Source organism: Chelonoidis abingdonii, chromosome 1, assembly GCF_003597395.2.
Source record: "Chelonoidis abingdonii isolate Lonesome George chromosome 1, CheloAbing_2.0, whole genome shotgun sequence".
Taxonomy (NCBI): Eukaryota; Metazoa; Chordata; order Testudines; family Testudinidae; genus Chelonoidis; species Chelonoidis abingdonii.
This window is the reverse complement of record NC_133769.1, coordinates 200209597-200225611: the sequence shown is the minus strand read 5'-3', so window position 1 is coordinate 200225611 and position 16015 is coordinate 200209597. Positions and strand designations below refer to the sequence as shown.

General features: G+C 40.2%; 1 protein-coding gene across 8 annotated transcripts in view; it reads left to right on the top strand.

Moving 5' to 3' along the window:
• TIAM1 (TIAM Rac1 associated GEF 1) overlaps positions 1 to 16015 on the top strand; it is a 273240-nt gene that overhangs the window by 114157 nt on the left and 143068 nt on the right. For 2 of the 8 annotated variants that reach the window (XM_075073406.1, XM_032798275.2), the window contains exon 1: positions 14445 to 14572. The exons of 5 other annotated variants lie outside the window; for them this stretch is intronic. The gene's annotated coding sequence lies outside the window, so the exon portion shown is untranslated. Of the gene's footprint in view, positions 1 to 8022; positions 8104 to 14444; positions 14573 to 16015 lie in introns of those variants that run through there. One more of the 8 variants, XM_032798273.1, reaches the window with a different exon arrangement.

Sequence of the window (16015 nt, the reverse complement as noted above, 5' to 3'; positions counted from 1 at the left end):
TGGCCTGCTTTGTGCAGGAGGTCAGACTAGATGATCATATTGGTCCCTTCTGACCTAGGAGTCTATGAGTCTATGAGTCTAATTTAGTTTTAAGAGAGATCTGGACAAATTTGTGTGCAATTGTTTGTCAGGGTTGTGTGTGCTAAGAGGCAGCTCTCTGCATTCATGGTGCTCACTTCTGGTTTGTTTTATTTTCCTGAAAACTCATGCTTCAGGTGTTTTCAGCCTACCACCATCTGGAGTCAGGAAGGAATCCCCTGCAATGTATTTTTGAAGGGTCTTTTTTTATCTCCTTCCTCTGAAGCATCAGGGATGGCCAGGGCTGGAAATGGATCATTGGATGTAGTGGGCCAGAGCACTGAGTGGCACCGAGCGTTTTCTCTCTCAGGTGCTTGGCTCGCTCGTTCTCTGTCACATGCTCAGGGTCTAACTGATGGCCATATATGGGATCAGAAAGGAATTTTTCCCCAGGTCAGATTGGCAGTGAACTTGAGAATTTTTTGCCTTCCTCTGCAGTGTGTGGGTGTGGGTCGCTTGCCAGGATTATCCGAGTATATCTCACTTACCTTGCACTGGTGCACTCTGTCTCTCCTGTTCTGTGCCTGTGGAACATAATAGTCTAGTCTCCTGTGGGCTGTAATTCTTTAGTGTTATTTGGTGTGTGGATGCTCGATGGTGTTGGTGACGTGATATACACACGGTCAGACTAGATGAACTGGTGGTCCCTTCTGGCCTTAAACTCTGTGCTTCTCTGGGTATGCCTTCACAGCAACTATAAAGCTGTGCTATATCCCAAGCCATACACTTATGAGTGTAGAAAGTGATAAAAGTACACAGCGTTCTCATATGCTAACCCTGCCAGAAATCCTAACCACTTAGCCTCCGCTCTGTAACGTAAACCATGGGAAAATTTAGTCTCTTGAACACATTAAAAAAGGCAGATGGTCAATTGATGTGAAGTTGGTAAATAGCATTTTGTTGATGGGAGGTGTAGTTGTTGCAGTTATTGAGCAACAGGTGTCCTTAAGTAATTTTACTTTCCTAACACCCCCCTCACCCCACCGCGAATTGGAAACGTGTGGCCTATTTAGCATTATGCACGGAATAGAATGACTTGATCCCCAATGAGTCATTCTCAGTTACACTCAGCCATATTTTTGACCAAAGTGGTGTCATTTTAGCAATGGGTTAACTCATTCATTCCATACAACCTGCCTCAGAAGAATCCTCTGTCTTTTGACCCAGAACAATCTCAAACCAAGATCTGTTCACACAGTGCGGCAGAGAGGATCTGAGCACTATCGTTAGCAGGAGACATTGGAAATGGATTGGCCATGTGTTTCGGATGGAAACTGACTCCATCACCAGAATAGCAATAATATAGACACCAGAAGGCAGCAAAAATGAGGCTGCTCAAAAACAACATGGTGAAGAGCTGTGGAAGCTGAGCTGAAAAACCGAGGGTACAGCTGGGGAACCATTGAAAGTCTTGCCATAAACAGACAAGAGTGGAGGAGCTTTTTCGCTGCTTTAAGCACCAGAGACGTAATGGGAACGATGATGAAGATGATGATAATTATAAGTTAATTAGCAGGTGTTCAGGGTGTGACAAGCCAGTGACGTTAATTAAGGTTGATAAGTGAATTTTCTCAGTGCTCTGTTCTGGCTTGTGTCTGAGTGGAGGCCATCACTGCCACTTTCACAAATGAGGAAATTATTGGTAGTTTGTTCCACAGCCTGTCATGAACAAAGCCACATTTGAGATTTTGTTCCTTTGAAGGTAAATCTACTTGTTAGAAGCCCTGAGTGCATCTGGGTGTTTAGAAAAGTGTGCCAACTCCTCTCAGGTTCTTTGTCAGTTGTTGATGCATAAGGAAAATATTGAGGGGGTTTATTCCATAAATGGTATTTGGTTCACATTGGACCAAAGGAGATGAAAGGAGACTCTTCATTCTTTTCTTGCCTGGTATTTAAGAGGCAACATAAGAGGATGGGGAGACAGACAATGCCTGGTATCTTTTTTTATCAAATTATAATACTTTTGTGGACAACCCAAGAGTTGCTCTCTAGAAATGTGATCTAGATTCTGTCAACAGACACCAAAGCCACTGAGAAAGGGAAAAGCGAAACAACAAAGGAGTGGTGATTAGAGGAGACCATGTCTTGTACTGCAATGATTTTGTGCTAGAAGAAAAACTATCTGCCACAGATTGTGAATTTGGGGTTCATGACACCGATCTGACCAAGAGAAATATGGGATATAATAAGAAGAGCTAGTTATGTCCTGCTAGAGTTGCCTATAGATCAGTTATTCTTTGTAGAAAAATACTGAAATTTCAGTTAGTTAATGCCTGCACAGTGCTTTGAACATGGCAAGGTCTGTATAAATCCATTATATAAATAAATATTCTATAAATGAATCTGCTGTTCCTCAACATGGTACCTGACTATCCTTTATGGAAATAGTCTATGAGAACGAAACAGTACACCAGCAGGAGTTTAAATAATGTCAAACAAAATCTGAAGTTTTTTATTTGCATGGTGGCAACATCTCGAGGCTGGAGCCCCATTGTGCTAGGTCTGTTCAAATATATGATAAGAGACAATCCTTACCCCTAAGAAGTTACAATTGGAACAGAGAAATCAGTTGATGTATTATCTCCATTTTACAGATGGTGGACTGAACCACGGGGAAAGGAAGGTCAGATTTTCACATGAGCTTAACACCCAAATGTTCTCAGTGGAAGCTACATGGTGCTGAGCTTCTTTGAAAATCTGTCCATTAGTGATGTGCCCAAGGTCACATATGAAGTCTGTGGCAGAATGGGGAACTAAACACAGATTGCCTGAACCCTGCCCAGCGCCTTAACTACAAGACCATTCTTTTCTCAACACCATGTAAATACACTGCTGTGCGGGGAGACATACCCCAGGGTTGTAAAACAGCACATATCACCTGTGTCCAAGTACTTATGTGGCAAAGAAAAAAAGTAAAAATTTAAATGCTTGCTTGCTTGCTTGCTTATATGTATGCCATAACAAACCTATATCAAGGCGTGTATCAGAGTGTCTCTGCTTAGCTGGTTGACAATAGCATGATCCAGAGCCTGGAAAAGCCTGTTCTCTGAAAGGAGGCAGACATGAACTGACAAGCCATGGTTTTGCCTTGAAGGGCTAACTGCAAGGGTGTTGTCAGTCAGCTTCTGCGAGCCCTCCTCAGCTGGTATGTGTCACTTATTCTCTTGAAACATGGTCAGATCATAACATGTCATCCATATGAATCACCTACCATAGTCAGACTTAACCGAAGGGACATCTGTGTGTTTTGCAGCAAAAAAATCTCAGGGAAGAGGAAGGTTAGCGACAGCCAGGCCTAAGGTGCATGACCAAGGAAAAAGAGATTTTGTATTTCTCCTCATCAATCACAACTGGGCTCTGCCTTTGCCAAATAAGATTAAGTTCTGAATCAGCATAAAATGTATATAGGTTTTATGATCTGTGGCTTTTCCAGTTCTCCCTCTTCAGATGCCTGGCTTTTCTTTATTATTTGTTACTTTTACTTTAATATCATAGGTCACCATAGAAAGGTTAAATCACTGCTTTCTTCTCCACTAATTTAAACTTTAACCAAAGGTCAAATTGACATATGACTTACATTGTATTTTTTTGTTGTCTGAAGCTTTCTGAAAGAGGCACTTATAGGGGAACTTCTGATTGTTAATATTTTTATAGGAATCTTGGGTAAACCAAGGATTTAATTACTTAGCTAAAAGCAGGCCAGTAGGATAAGATGTCGCAAATTGTTGTGACAGAATGCAAATTAACAGAGTGCTTCAAGCAAAAAGGGGTGTCTTGTTTAATCTTTTTAGAGTTGAAAACTACTTAAGATAAAGGCTAAACAATCACTTTCAATCCATTGTCATCAGTGAAAATGTTTCTGCTTTAGGACTATAATATGTAATTGCGTTGTGTCTGTGAACCTGTGTGTGTGTGTGTATATAAACATTAGTGTCTGCATTTTAATTAAACTACTCTGACATCAGTAAGTAAAATCCCAAAGTAACATATAGTTCTGGATTCAGTGGCTCATTCTGGGCTGTTAGCATCTGTATATCCACACTCCTCCTATAATCCTAGCTCCAAATGCTTGCTGCATGCTGGTGAACCTGAAGAGAATTAAGAACAGTCTCTGTCATCTCCTGAATCACTCTCAACTTGCCAAACCTGCTTATTTGCCAGGAGTGTGTTAGTTACAGTAATTTAAAAATTCTGAAGGAGTCAGTCAATCTAGCTGATGGCTTTCTCCCATTCTTCCTCTAATTTGTGTCATGTGACTGATCCACTGATATTCTCTATTAGTCTTGTTCATTTTCTTTTTTTCACTTAAGCTGATCTAGGGCCCAGGTTTGTTTGTTTCTCTCTTTCTCTCTCCCCCTCCCCCCAATGGATTAGAAAGGGTGTCTTCTATATTGGGCCATGATTTTTTGATCCATTCCTCCTGTCAAAAGGGGGCATCAAATCCTAACCATTGAAAAGATCTAATAAGCATGGAAGCCTGGTTACATCAAAGGCCTTGGCTACACTGGTGCTTTACAGTGCTGCAACTTTCTCGCTCAGGGGTGTGAAAAAAATACCCCCCTGAGCGCTGCAAGATACAGCGCTGTAAAGCGCCAGAGTAAACAGTGCTGGTGTAAGCTAAACCCCATCAGGATGTGAGTACATGCAGCGCTGGGAGAGCTCTCTCCCAGTGCTGGCGCTGCGACCACACGTGCACTTCAAAGCGCTGCCGCGGCAGCGCTTTGAAGTTTCAAGTGTAGCCGTACCCTGAGAGTGATTAGGCATAACTGACATCTGATTTTTTTAAAGTATTTAGGTGCAAAATTATACATGCATTTAATGTCTGAATTTACCCCAAACTGACTATTTACAGATTTATGCAATTTGCATACCCATTCCTGATAACAGAGCATGCAAATCCAGTGTGCATTTTGCACGCACAGTTGTGCTCATAACCTTACTGAAAACCTGACCCACAAACTTATTCACAAAGCTGATTTACAAAAACCAATAATGATGATACTGTCTTGACTCAAAACAAGACGCACAATGCTTCTGCAAAGAAAGCCTCTTCTTAAATAGCAGTGCAGTCTTCACTTGTTACAGATAATCTACTAAAAAGCATTAGTATTAACAATAATATTATTGTATTATTGCATGGTGCTTTTGGATAAATGCATTAGCTTCCCTCCTTGAGACCTGTTTACAGCTATGGTTAAACTTACATCTGAAGTGAATTTATTAATCTCACCTAGATCCTCATTGGACTTCTACCCCTATGACAGGACTTCTACTGAGGCGTGACTGTGATGCCTCATGGAAGTCCAGAACTGGAATTCCCCTTTTGTTATTACACTTTTCTGATACAGCATTTCCTACACAGATCGACATTAAAATTATTTGTAACTTCTTATTGCACCTTGTTATAACACTCAAAATATCTACTTCCAAAGGGTCATGTTATAAGCCAGAGTCATGCAGTATTCCACTGAATGCCAAAGTTTATGCAGAACATTGAGTCATGCTGCCTAGTGCTCCTTCAAGGACAGTCCAGGGCTAGTTTCGTGCCTTTGAGGATCGATAATTTACTGATCACACTGAGATTTTAGTCCAGTGGTGGGCAAACCTTGGGTCACACGTGGCCCATCAGGGTAATCTACTGGCAGGCTGTGAGACAGTTTGTTTACATTGGCACAGCAGCCTGCAGCTCCCAGTGGTCATGCTGGCCACCGCTTCCTGCAGCTCTCAGTGTCTGGGAACGGTGAACTGTGGCCACTGGGAGCTGCGGGCGGCCATGTCAATGTAAACAAACTTTTGCGCCCCGCCTGCAGATTAGCCTGATGGGTCACATGCGGCCTGCAGGTTGCCCACAACCGTTTTAGTCCATCCTGATTATAAATGTTTATATCTGCAATGAGTACCTGCAGTGAGACATTGATTTCAAATTGTATCAGTAAATAGCCTAATTTGTAAGTAAGTTCTAGGATTGTGCTACAAAATGTTCATTTCATTTAGATTCAGTTATCTGGTGGTGTTAAGCAGCACTCTTACTAGACTCTAATAGAAGTTCAAGGGAGAGCACTGGTTCTTTGAGAGAATTTTTGGTTACCTTGTAACTAGTACGCTGTTGCTTGGTGAACCAAACATGATTGTGGGGTGCTTTGTCCTGTACACATTAAGGAGACTTTGCACCAAAGTTATGAAGCAAGAAAGAGGGACATTCTGATTGCTAAATCAGTCACACTGATTCAAACATTATCCATACATCTGATTTGAGACCTTTCTCAAAGAGGACTAAAAGTATACTGTCCTTGCTTCGTTTCAAACATCCATATTCAGAAAGGAAAGTGATAATTGTTTAAGCATTTTCCTCTGTAGAAGAAAAAGTGTTGAGCAATTTAATCAATGTCAGTTCAACAAGGAAAAACAACACTGAAAGTGCATTTTAACTCATTTTAATTACAGATTTTGTTTTATTATTCTCTATTACTTACAATGCCCAACTAGAAACAAACAATAACTTGTCCTTAATCATTTTTTTGTTTTTTGCAGTTGGTAAACATAGATTTGAGTCACAGAGAAACACAATAACAAGAATGCACTTAGCTCAGTATGTTCAAAATAGTGTACAGAGATATAAATACTAATCCATTAATTAACTAATTTTATACCTCTTCACCTGGCAAAATACTATCCATGATGTCAGTTTAGTTCTGAGAAAATCATTTTCATCATTTGCTCTGATGTATGGATGTGTGCAGAATCAAAATAGTGCAGGGTGGTAGATAAACAACAGTTATTGATGGGTTTTGTTTTGAAATTTCTCCTCAACAGCAATACTTAAAATTAGATTCTGGAGGATTTTCTATAAATTTGCTTTCCTAAATTTCCCCTCTGTTTCAGGTGGATAAGCTGTTTACATCCTGTCTTTAATGGTTATGTAATGTAATGTTTCTGTTCACTTTTAGACAGTTGTTGCATTTTATCTCAAAGGTGGCTGCATTTCAGTGGTCGGTGAGGTAATTGCTGTGTACCAGTTTAAGGTGCTGATCTTGCAAGCACTTACACACGAGCAACTTTACAAATCTCATAATTATGTGAATAAGTGTTTTTAGGATCAGGGCCAAAATCAGTGGTTCTCAACCTGTTTACCATTGTGGGCTGCAGCCCGCATCCAATAGTACCTGTATGGTCCTGAGGCTGTCACATGGGCCTCAGCTGTGTGCTGATGGGCTGCAAGTGGACCCCGGGATGCAGATTGAGAACCACTGGCCTAAATGTATAGTGTTTTGGGAGCTTTCAAGATGGAAAGCACAATTTACATGTCAGATGGCATTCTCCGTCAGAGTACAGAGTCCATTAAGAAATGCAGAATAGTTCAGAATGTGTCTAATCTTCTTGACTTTTATGTCTCATTTGCACATGCTTTCCTGAAAACATCAAAGAACGAAAGAAAACATTGATCTGAGCAGTATAAAGCTAATGACAATCAAATTCAGCCCTGGTGAAACACCAATTGCGGTTACACCAGGGATGAATGTGATGCACTGCACCTATTTTACTATATGTGGAGAGACTCTGACAAGGCACAAAGTAGCCAAGCTGCCATTTCAGATGTTAATAAGTCACTCTGAAAGTCTACTTTGTTGTAACAGTAGATTTGATATTTCAATTATTGGCTATTCTCACATTGTTTTACACTTGTGAATTAAAAGCACCCTGCAGAGGTGTCTGCAGGAATTTAGATCTGAAGAGCCACAGGGGGTTGAGACATTGAATGACAGAAATTCCCACCAGCCAGAGTTGTTTGTGTGAAGAATGCCAAATGGAGCATTAAACTTGGGTGGGAGGGGGAAGAGGGAAGGCGAAAACCAAGGTTTCAAACACACCCAGTTGACCCATCTCATGTTGGCATGAAACTTAACAAGTTACACCCACTGTCTGAGCCAGAAGTGGAATGAAACACTGACACTTCCTCATTTCTGTTACAGGCTGTAAGAGCTTGTGAAACACAACAGGAGAAAATGTTTGAGCTATTGATGAATGGTAAGTTACTTCAAAAAAAACTTCTTGCTTTAATTTTTCTGATAGTGGTAGAAGTTAGAGCAGTGAAATTCAGACTATGGAAACACCTTTGCAAAGTGTAGTATTGTTGTCTAAAATGCCATGTGTACTGGAACCTCTTGCCTCTGTAGGTCTGTCTCTTTTCACAGGCAGAGAGATGTTTTTCTAATTCATGCTAAATATGTGCTTTGAGTGCTACCTTTTCATTTTCAAAGGGTTTAGTGCTGCTGTCTAAGGCAATAGCAGAAGAAGTACATACATACTTTAAAAAATTTTTAGACTCTCTTTAAAACCAAATTAATTTAATGAAAGTTAGGTATTTGATAGCTAAATTCTCTAACAGAGAAAATGTAGTATCATGTTACTTATTAAAGATGCATCCTTTCCCCAGAGGTCTGGCTTTATTTTCAGTAATTACAGGTTGCCATGCTCTTTAATTGTTTAAAATGAACCTAGTGAAAGGTTTCAACGTGAATAAAGCCCTGTTAGATTCTTCACGGCACTGAAAACTTGAGCATTTGAAGGGCAGTACTTCAGAACTTTTAAAGAAAGCAAAAGAGCTTAGATCTGATGAGGTCTCACTTGTATAACATTTCATAATATTGCAGAAACCAGGGCTACTGAAAGCTCTTCCGTGCTGAGATGCTTCTTTTTCTGGTTGTTTCCATTGTTGCTTACAGAGTGATCTTACATTTCAGTTACTATTTTTAAACGGAAAGTGCTTAATTCTGTTTTAGGAGGACAGACATACCAGTACAGAACTCTGGCCCCCTGAGTAATTATAAATAGTAACCAAACTTATCAAAGGTTGTCTATAAAAGCATTCAGAAGCTACCCTTTGCTGACAATGGATGTCAGCAATGGATGCAACTGAACATGTGTGAAAAAGGGTTCGACACAAACCTAAACCAGAACCACCTTTTCCTGCACTGTTTCAGAAACGTCAACTATCGTTTCTGAACTGCTGATGGACATGGACTATCTTGCAGCTAAACTGGATTCAGAACTGGTTCAGATGCACTCTTTGTCAGCAATGGATAATTTTCCTCATGCAGACAAAGCATACATTTTTTGATGGAGGTAAATCACACTGTAGCTGCTTAGAATATATCACTTTTGTCATTTCATTTAATACACCAAAAACCCGTTGTCAAGGCAGCTATTAATTTTTGACGTTATTTTCCCGTTGCAGGATTGATTTAAACTTTCACATGCAATTAGCATTTTTGAACTGTGGGAGCAGTTTATGTGGGTATTTTTTCAATCTATTTTGAACAAAAACTGATCAGCCCTTTATGAAAATTCGTAGAAAATTGCTATGCTAATCGTGTTAAATCATGCTAAGAAACCCAAGGCAGAAGTGTGGCTTGCTTAGTTACAGTTGCTAATTAAAGTGTATTCTTTAAAGGCTGCACATCTGTTATAAGTTGAAAATCCTGATTTTTGGGAGGAAATGCTTTATTTTTCTGAATGGCTGGTATTAAAAAATCTGGTATGCCACTGATCTTGAATCCTGCAAGCACTTGCTGTTGGCTTGATCTTTTCACCCATTTATATCAATCATAAAGTTTCCATTGCCTTCAATGGGAGCAGGATCAGGCATGTAAGACTCAAGGGTGCAGTATTGAAGTCAAATGGGAATTTTGCCATTGGCTTTGATGGGAGCAGGATCAGGCCCATAATGCTTACTCCTCTGAGCAGTCATGTGCCCTGATGTGTGGAGAACACTCAACACCTCACAACTGAAGGCCTTTTGTTAGTGTCCTTGGCTGATTAGTCTGTATTGGTTCTTTATTGTGCTATGAGAATTAATAATGCTAGAAAAATAGACCTCCTGGTAAAAGAGAGACTCTCAGAATGAAATACCAGTTCATTTAAAGAAAACGAGTAAAAAGTCAAATGTAAAAATAAATCTCAGGGTCCATCAGTAAAACATTTAACAGCAAATGGTGCAGCTCTTAATAATTTTGTCTGTATTAAAATGTGTCTCTTTACATTATTTTGTTAAATTTAACTACAGACTGTGCAGCATGTTTTAGTAAGTTTTATGGAACAATAATCCATTGCTAGATGAGAGGAATAAATTATTTATAGATTAGAGTGTTTTAACATCCTACCATGGGGTTGTTAAGGAGGTCAAAATATAGAGCATTGAAAACGGGATTAACGCAGCTGTGCTGCAGATGGTGCAAAAGCAGAGGGAAAAGGAAAAAATGCAGTAATCATATACATATTTATATTTTAATCACAGTTCTTAAGAAATTGCACTTAAGACTTCCAGGTTTCTAGAACCAAAATGTATTTCCTATGTGTGTCTCTTTCTGGTGAATAGCTAGCATTGGTTGCAACCTCTCAAATTTTAATGGAACCATAAACAAACATGAGTATCTTTCTTCTCTAGCTCAGCAGGCTTATTCTTTGCTGCTTGTTTTGTTTCCCTGTGGGATGGTATCAAAAGACTTTAGGAACAGTGAGCATTTATAATAAATAACAAATCTCCTTTTTCTATCAGGAGGAACTTGTTTTATTTCAGTGCATGAAGCTTCCATAAAGAACTCTTTGCAAATGTAGTGAAAATACACTCGCATTATTCGTATGTATAGTAGTTGGATTGAAAGCCTTGTAGAAAAACTTTATTGAGTTTGATTCATTACGATGTGCTTTTTATGTAATTTTTTTTTTGAAAGAAACTTCCAGTTATGCTTTCGCTAAGATTTTTTTTATAGTGCATGAAGTAGAGACAACCTTAGCCTGTTTAGGCTCTGGTATTTTTTCTCTTTACGTGAAAGGTATATACAGTGCCATGATTAGCTTTAAAATAAAAATTTATTAAAAAGCAATCAGTGATCCAAATTCTAACCAGCATTATAGCGCTATGCATATCACATAGTCATCTGTGTTGTGTAATTTATAGTCTTCTAAGGATCCTGCAGAGCCATACTACCATTGTCCTTCAAAGTCTTTGTCTAGCTGGGTCCTTACTGTAGTTTGAATGCATACCATCTAAATTTTTGTAACATAGTATGTTCAGATAGTGTGGTGGTGGTATCTAAACTACCTTTTTTCCTTCTAAAATTTCCCATGATTGCTTTCGATAGAGATGGGAGCGTAGTGTAGGAACCTAGTGTAGAGAAGATCGCCAATATTGTAACCATAGTGTTGTCTAATCCTGCTAAGAGTATGTTAAATGACAGGGTGTTTAAATTGCCGTGCACACACTGGTGTTCCTTTTCTTGCCACCACTGGTGGAGCTGCCTCAGTATTAATAACTGTGTAAATTTTAGGAAAATAAGGCTTTGTTTACACTATGGACCTTACAGAGGTGCAGCTGTACCACTGAAGCTACGCTGCTGTAAGGTATCGTGTGTAGCTGCTCTGTGCTGTGGGAGAGAGCTCTGAGCAGTACTGAATGACAACAGTTAGGATGCTAACTATTATGTCTGCATAGAGTGTTTGTATAGTATTTGTATAAACAGGCTGAATTTCAATAAGGACAAATGCAAAGTACTTCACTTAGGAAGGAGCAATCAGTTGCACACATACGAAATGGGAAGTGACTGCCTAGGAAGGAGTACTGCGGAAAGGGATCTGGGGGTCATAGTGGATCACAAGCTAAATATGAGTCAACAGTGTAATCATGTTACAAAAAAAGCAAATATTATTCTGGGATGTATTAGCAGGAGTATTGTAAGCAAGACGCGAGAAGTAATTCTTCCGCTCTACTCCGCGCTGATTAGGTCTCAGCTGGAGTATTGTGTCTAGTGCTAGGCGCCACATTTCAGGAAAGATGTGGACAAATTGGAGAAAGTCCAGAGAAGAGCAACAAAAATGATTAAAGGTCTAGAAAACAGGACCGATGAGGGAAGGTTGAAAAAACTGAGTTTCTTTAATCTGGAGAAGAGAAGACTGAGAGGGGACATGATAACAGTTTTCAAGTACCTGAAAGGTTGTTACAAGGAGGAGGGAGAAAAATTGTTCTCATTAACCTCTGAGGATAGGACAAGAAGCTATAGGCTTAAATGGCAGCAAGGGAGGTTTAGGCTGGACATTAGGAAAAACTTCCTAACTGTCAGAGTGTTTAACACTGGAATAAATTGCCTAGGGAGGTTGTGGAATCTCCATCATTGGGGATTCTTAAGAGCATGTTGGACAAATACCGATCAGGGATGGGCTAGGACAGTGGTTCTTAAACTAGGGCTGCCGCTTGTTCAGGAAAAGCCCCTGATGGGCCGGGCTGGTTTGTTTACCTGCCATGTCTGCAGGTTCGGCTGATCTGCAGTTCGCCGCTCCAGGGCAATGGGGGTAGCAGGAAGGATGGCCAGCATGTCCCTTGGCCCACGCCGCGTTCTGCAGCCCCCATTGGCCTGGAGCAGTGAACCGCAGCCAGTGGGAGTCGCAGTGGGCAGGACCTGGGACACAGCAGGTAAACAAACAGGCCCAGCCCCCAAGGGGCTTTCCCTGAGCAAACAGCGGCTATAGTTTGAGAACCACTGGTCTAGGTAATACTTAGTCCTACCTTGAGTGCAGGAGATTGGACTAGATGACCTCTCAAGGTCCCTTCCAGTTCTTTGATTCTATAGAAGCAGGAGTCAGGGAATATTTGTAGCATGAAGTTACTTTGCAATATTATTTTTCTTTCCAAACCATTTGGAACTAGTGGACCCAGTTTTGTACATTCAAATCAGTGGGAATTTTTCTTGCATAGCAAGAACTGAATTAGAGCTGTTTAACAATGTATTTATGGAACACATTTATGGAGTATCAGTATTAATATCTCTGTCCAAACACCCTTCAACAGGAAACAGGTTTTTTACAGTTACTGACATAAGAACATAAGAATGGCCATGCTGGGTCAGACAAAAGGTCCATCTAGCCCAGTATCCTATCTTCCGACAGTGACCAATGCCAGGTGTCCCAGAGGGAATGAACAGAACAGATAATCATCAAGTGATCCATCCCCTGTCGCTCACTCCCAGCTTCTGGCAAACAGAGGCTAGGGTCATTATTCCTGCCCATCCTGGCTAATAGCCATTGATGGACCTATCCTCCATAAATGTATTTAGTTCTTTTTGAACCCTGTGAAGGCCAAGACCATAACAACATCCTCTGGCAAGGAGTTTCACAGGTTGACTGTGTGTTTGAAGAAATACTTCCTTTTATTTGTTTTAAACCTGCTGCCTATTAATTCCATTTGGTGACCCCTAGTTCTTGTGTTATGAGAAGTAGTAAACAACACTTCCTTATCTACTTTTTCTACACCAATCATGATTGTATAGACTAGGGGTCAGCAACCTTTCAGAATTGCTGTGCCGAGTCTTCATTTATTCACTCTAATTTAAGGTTGTGCATGCCAGTAATACATTTCAGTGTTTTTAGAAGGTCTCTTTCTATAAGTCTATAATATATAACTAAACTATTGTTGTATATAAAGTAAATAAGGTTTTTAAAATGTTTAAGAAGCTTCATTTAAAATTAAATTAAAATGCAGAGCCCCTCAGACCGGTGGCCAGAACCCAGGCAGTGAGAGTGCCGCTGAAAATCAGCTCACGTGCCGCCTTTGGCACGCGTACCATAGGTTGCTTACCCCTAGTATAGACCTCAATCAGATCTCCCCTTAGCCCTCTCTTTTCCAAGCTGAAAAGTCCCAGTCTTATCAGTCTATCCTCATTCAGAAGCCATTCCATACCCCTAGTCATTTTAGTTGTCCTTTTCTGAACCTTTTCCAATTCCAATATCTTTTTTGAGATGGGGCGACTACATCTGCATGCAGTATTCAAGGTGTGGGCATGCCATGGGTTTATATAGCGGCAACACGTTATTTTCTGTCCTATTATCTATCTCTGTCTTAATTATTCCCAGCATACTGTTCGCTTTTTTGACTGCACTGCACATTGAGTAGATGTTTCCAGAGAACTGTCCACAATGACTCCAAGATCTTTCTTGAGTGGTAACAGCTAATTTAGACCCCATCTTTTTATATGTATAGTTGGGATTATGTTTTCCAATGTGTATTACTTTGCATTAATCAATATTAAATTTCATCTGCCATTTTGTTGCCCGGTCACCCAGTTTTTCAGAGATCCTTTTGTAGCTCTTCGCAGTCTGCCTAGGTCTTAACTATCTTTAGTAATTTTGTATCATCTGTAAATTTTGCCACCTCACTGTTTATTCCTTTTCCCAGATCATTTGTGAATATGTTGAATAGGACTGGTCCCAGAACAGACCCCTGGGGGACACCACTATTTACCTCTCTCCATTCTGAAAACTGATCACTTATTCCTACTCTTTGTTTCCTATCTTTTAACCAGTTGCTGATCCATGAGAGGACCTTCCCTCTTATCCCATGACAGCTTACTTTGCTTAAGAGCCTTTGGTGAGGGACTTTGTCAAAGTACACTATATTCACTGGATCCCCTTGGTCCACACCCCCTCAAAGAATTCTGGTAGATTGGTGAGTCATGATTTCCCTTTACTAAAACCATGTTGACTCTTCCTCAACAAATTATGTTCGTCTGTATGTCTAACAATATTGTTCTTTATTATCATTTCAACCAGTTTGCCAGGTACTGAAGTCAAGCTTACAGGCCTGTAATTGCCTGGATCACCTCTGGAGCCCTTTTAAAAATTTAGCGTCACATTAGCTATCCTCCAGTCATCTGGTACAGAAGCTGATTTAAATGATAGGTTACAGATGACAGTTAGTAGTGAGTTCCTTCAGAGCCCTTGGATGAATGCCATCTGGTCTGGTTACTTATTGCTGTTTAATTTATCAATTTGTTTCAAAACCTCCTCTAATGATACCTCAATCTGGGACAGTTCCTCAGACCTATCACCTAAAGAGAATGGCTCAGGTTTGGGAATCTCCCTCACATCATCAGCCATGAAGACCGATGCAAAGAATTCATTTTGTTTCTTTGCAATGGCTGTATCGTCCTTGAGTGCTGCTGACCAGGCTGAGGACCACACAGTGCACTGCATTTGAACGATCTCAGGACCTCTGATGCTCAGGCTTCTCGAGTTCAGATGCATGGCAGAGTTGAGATGTTTTTGAGAACTGTGGGTAGTAGAATCGAGAGTGTTGGCTGTGCTGCTCCCCCTAGCTCTCTCCAGCCCAACTAGTTTATAGAGCCACATTCACCCCTTGACATCTAGAGCTGAGACTTCTTGTGTGTGAATGGAATTTTTTTCCCTCATGTAACTGTTTGTGTTACCCTACTAAAACATAGTAGTGTCAAAGAGCCAGCCATGACCATACTGGAGAATCAGGTGCTTTGAAGTAGACTGCATGTGGAGGCCTGGGGCACCACTAAATGGTAACTTCAGATTGATGGGTTAGGGGGAATTGTAGGATCTCATCTATAACAAATGCATGATTTGTGGGATGGGATAAGGTGGTGCTTGGAAGCCTGGAGGAGGATGAAGAAAGGAAAATATTTGGACCCTTATCTCCCATAAGTTTTTTTTATATACTGTGCACTAGCTGCCTTTTGGAATGATAACCCTCACCCTCCCTATTTTTAGCAGGATGCACAGAATTATGTGCCCAAATCCTTTTACTTCATATTGACCTAGGTAGTGCTGAAAAATTCTTTTAACAGTTTGGCTTCAGAAGAGAAGCCATCTCATATCTTACCACCAATTCCAGCAAGCTCTTAAAATTACATTTTATAACTTTTGCAGACAGGATGCAAACATCTCTTTCCAATACACTAGCTGAATATCTAATTTCAAAGCAGAAGAAAAAAAAAAACACCTCTATCCTCTTCCCAGATGAATATTCTCTAGATTAATCATTTGCGTTAAGATGGTTTTGTGGACAGGTAAAGGTATATCAAGAATTTGCTCCAGGCACTTTCACATTTTACTGTGACAAAAGACACCTGGGAGTTTCAGA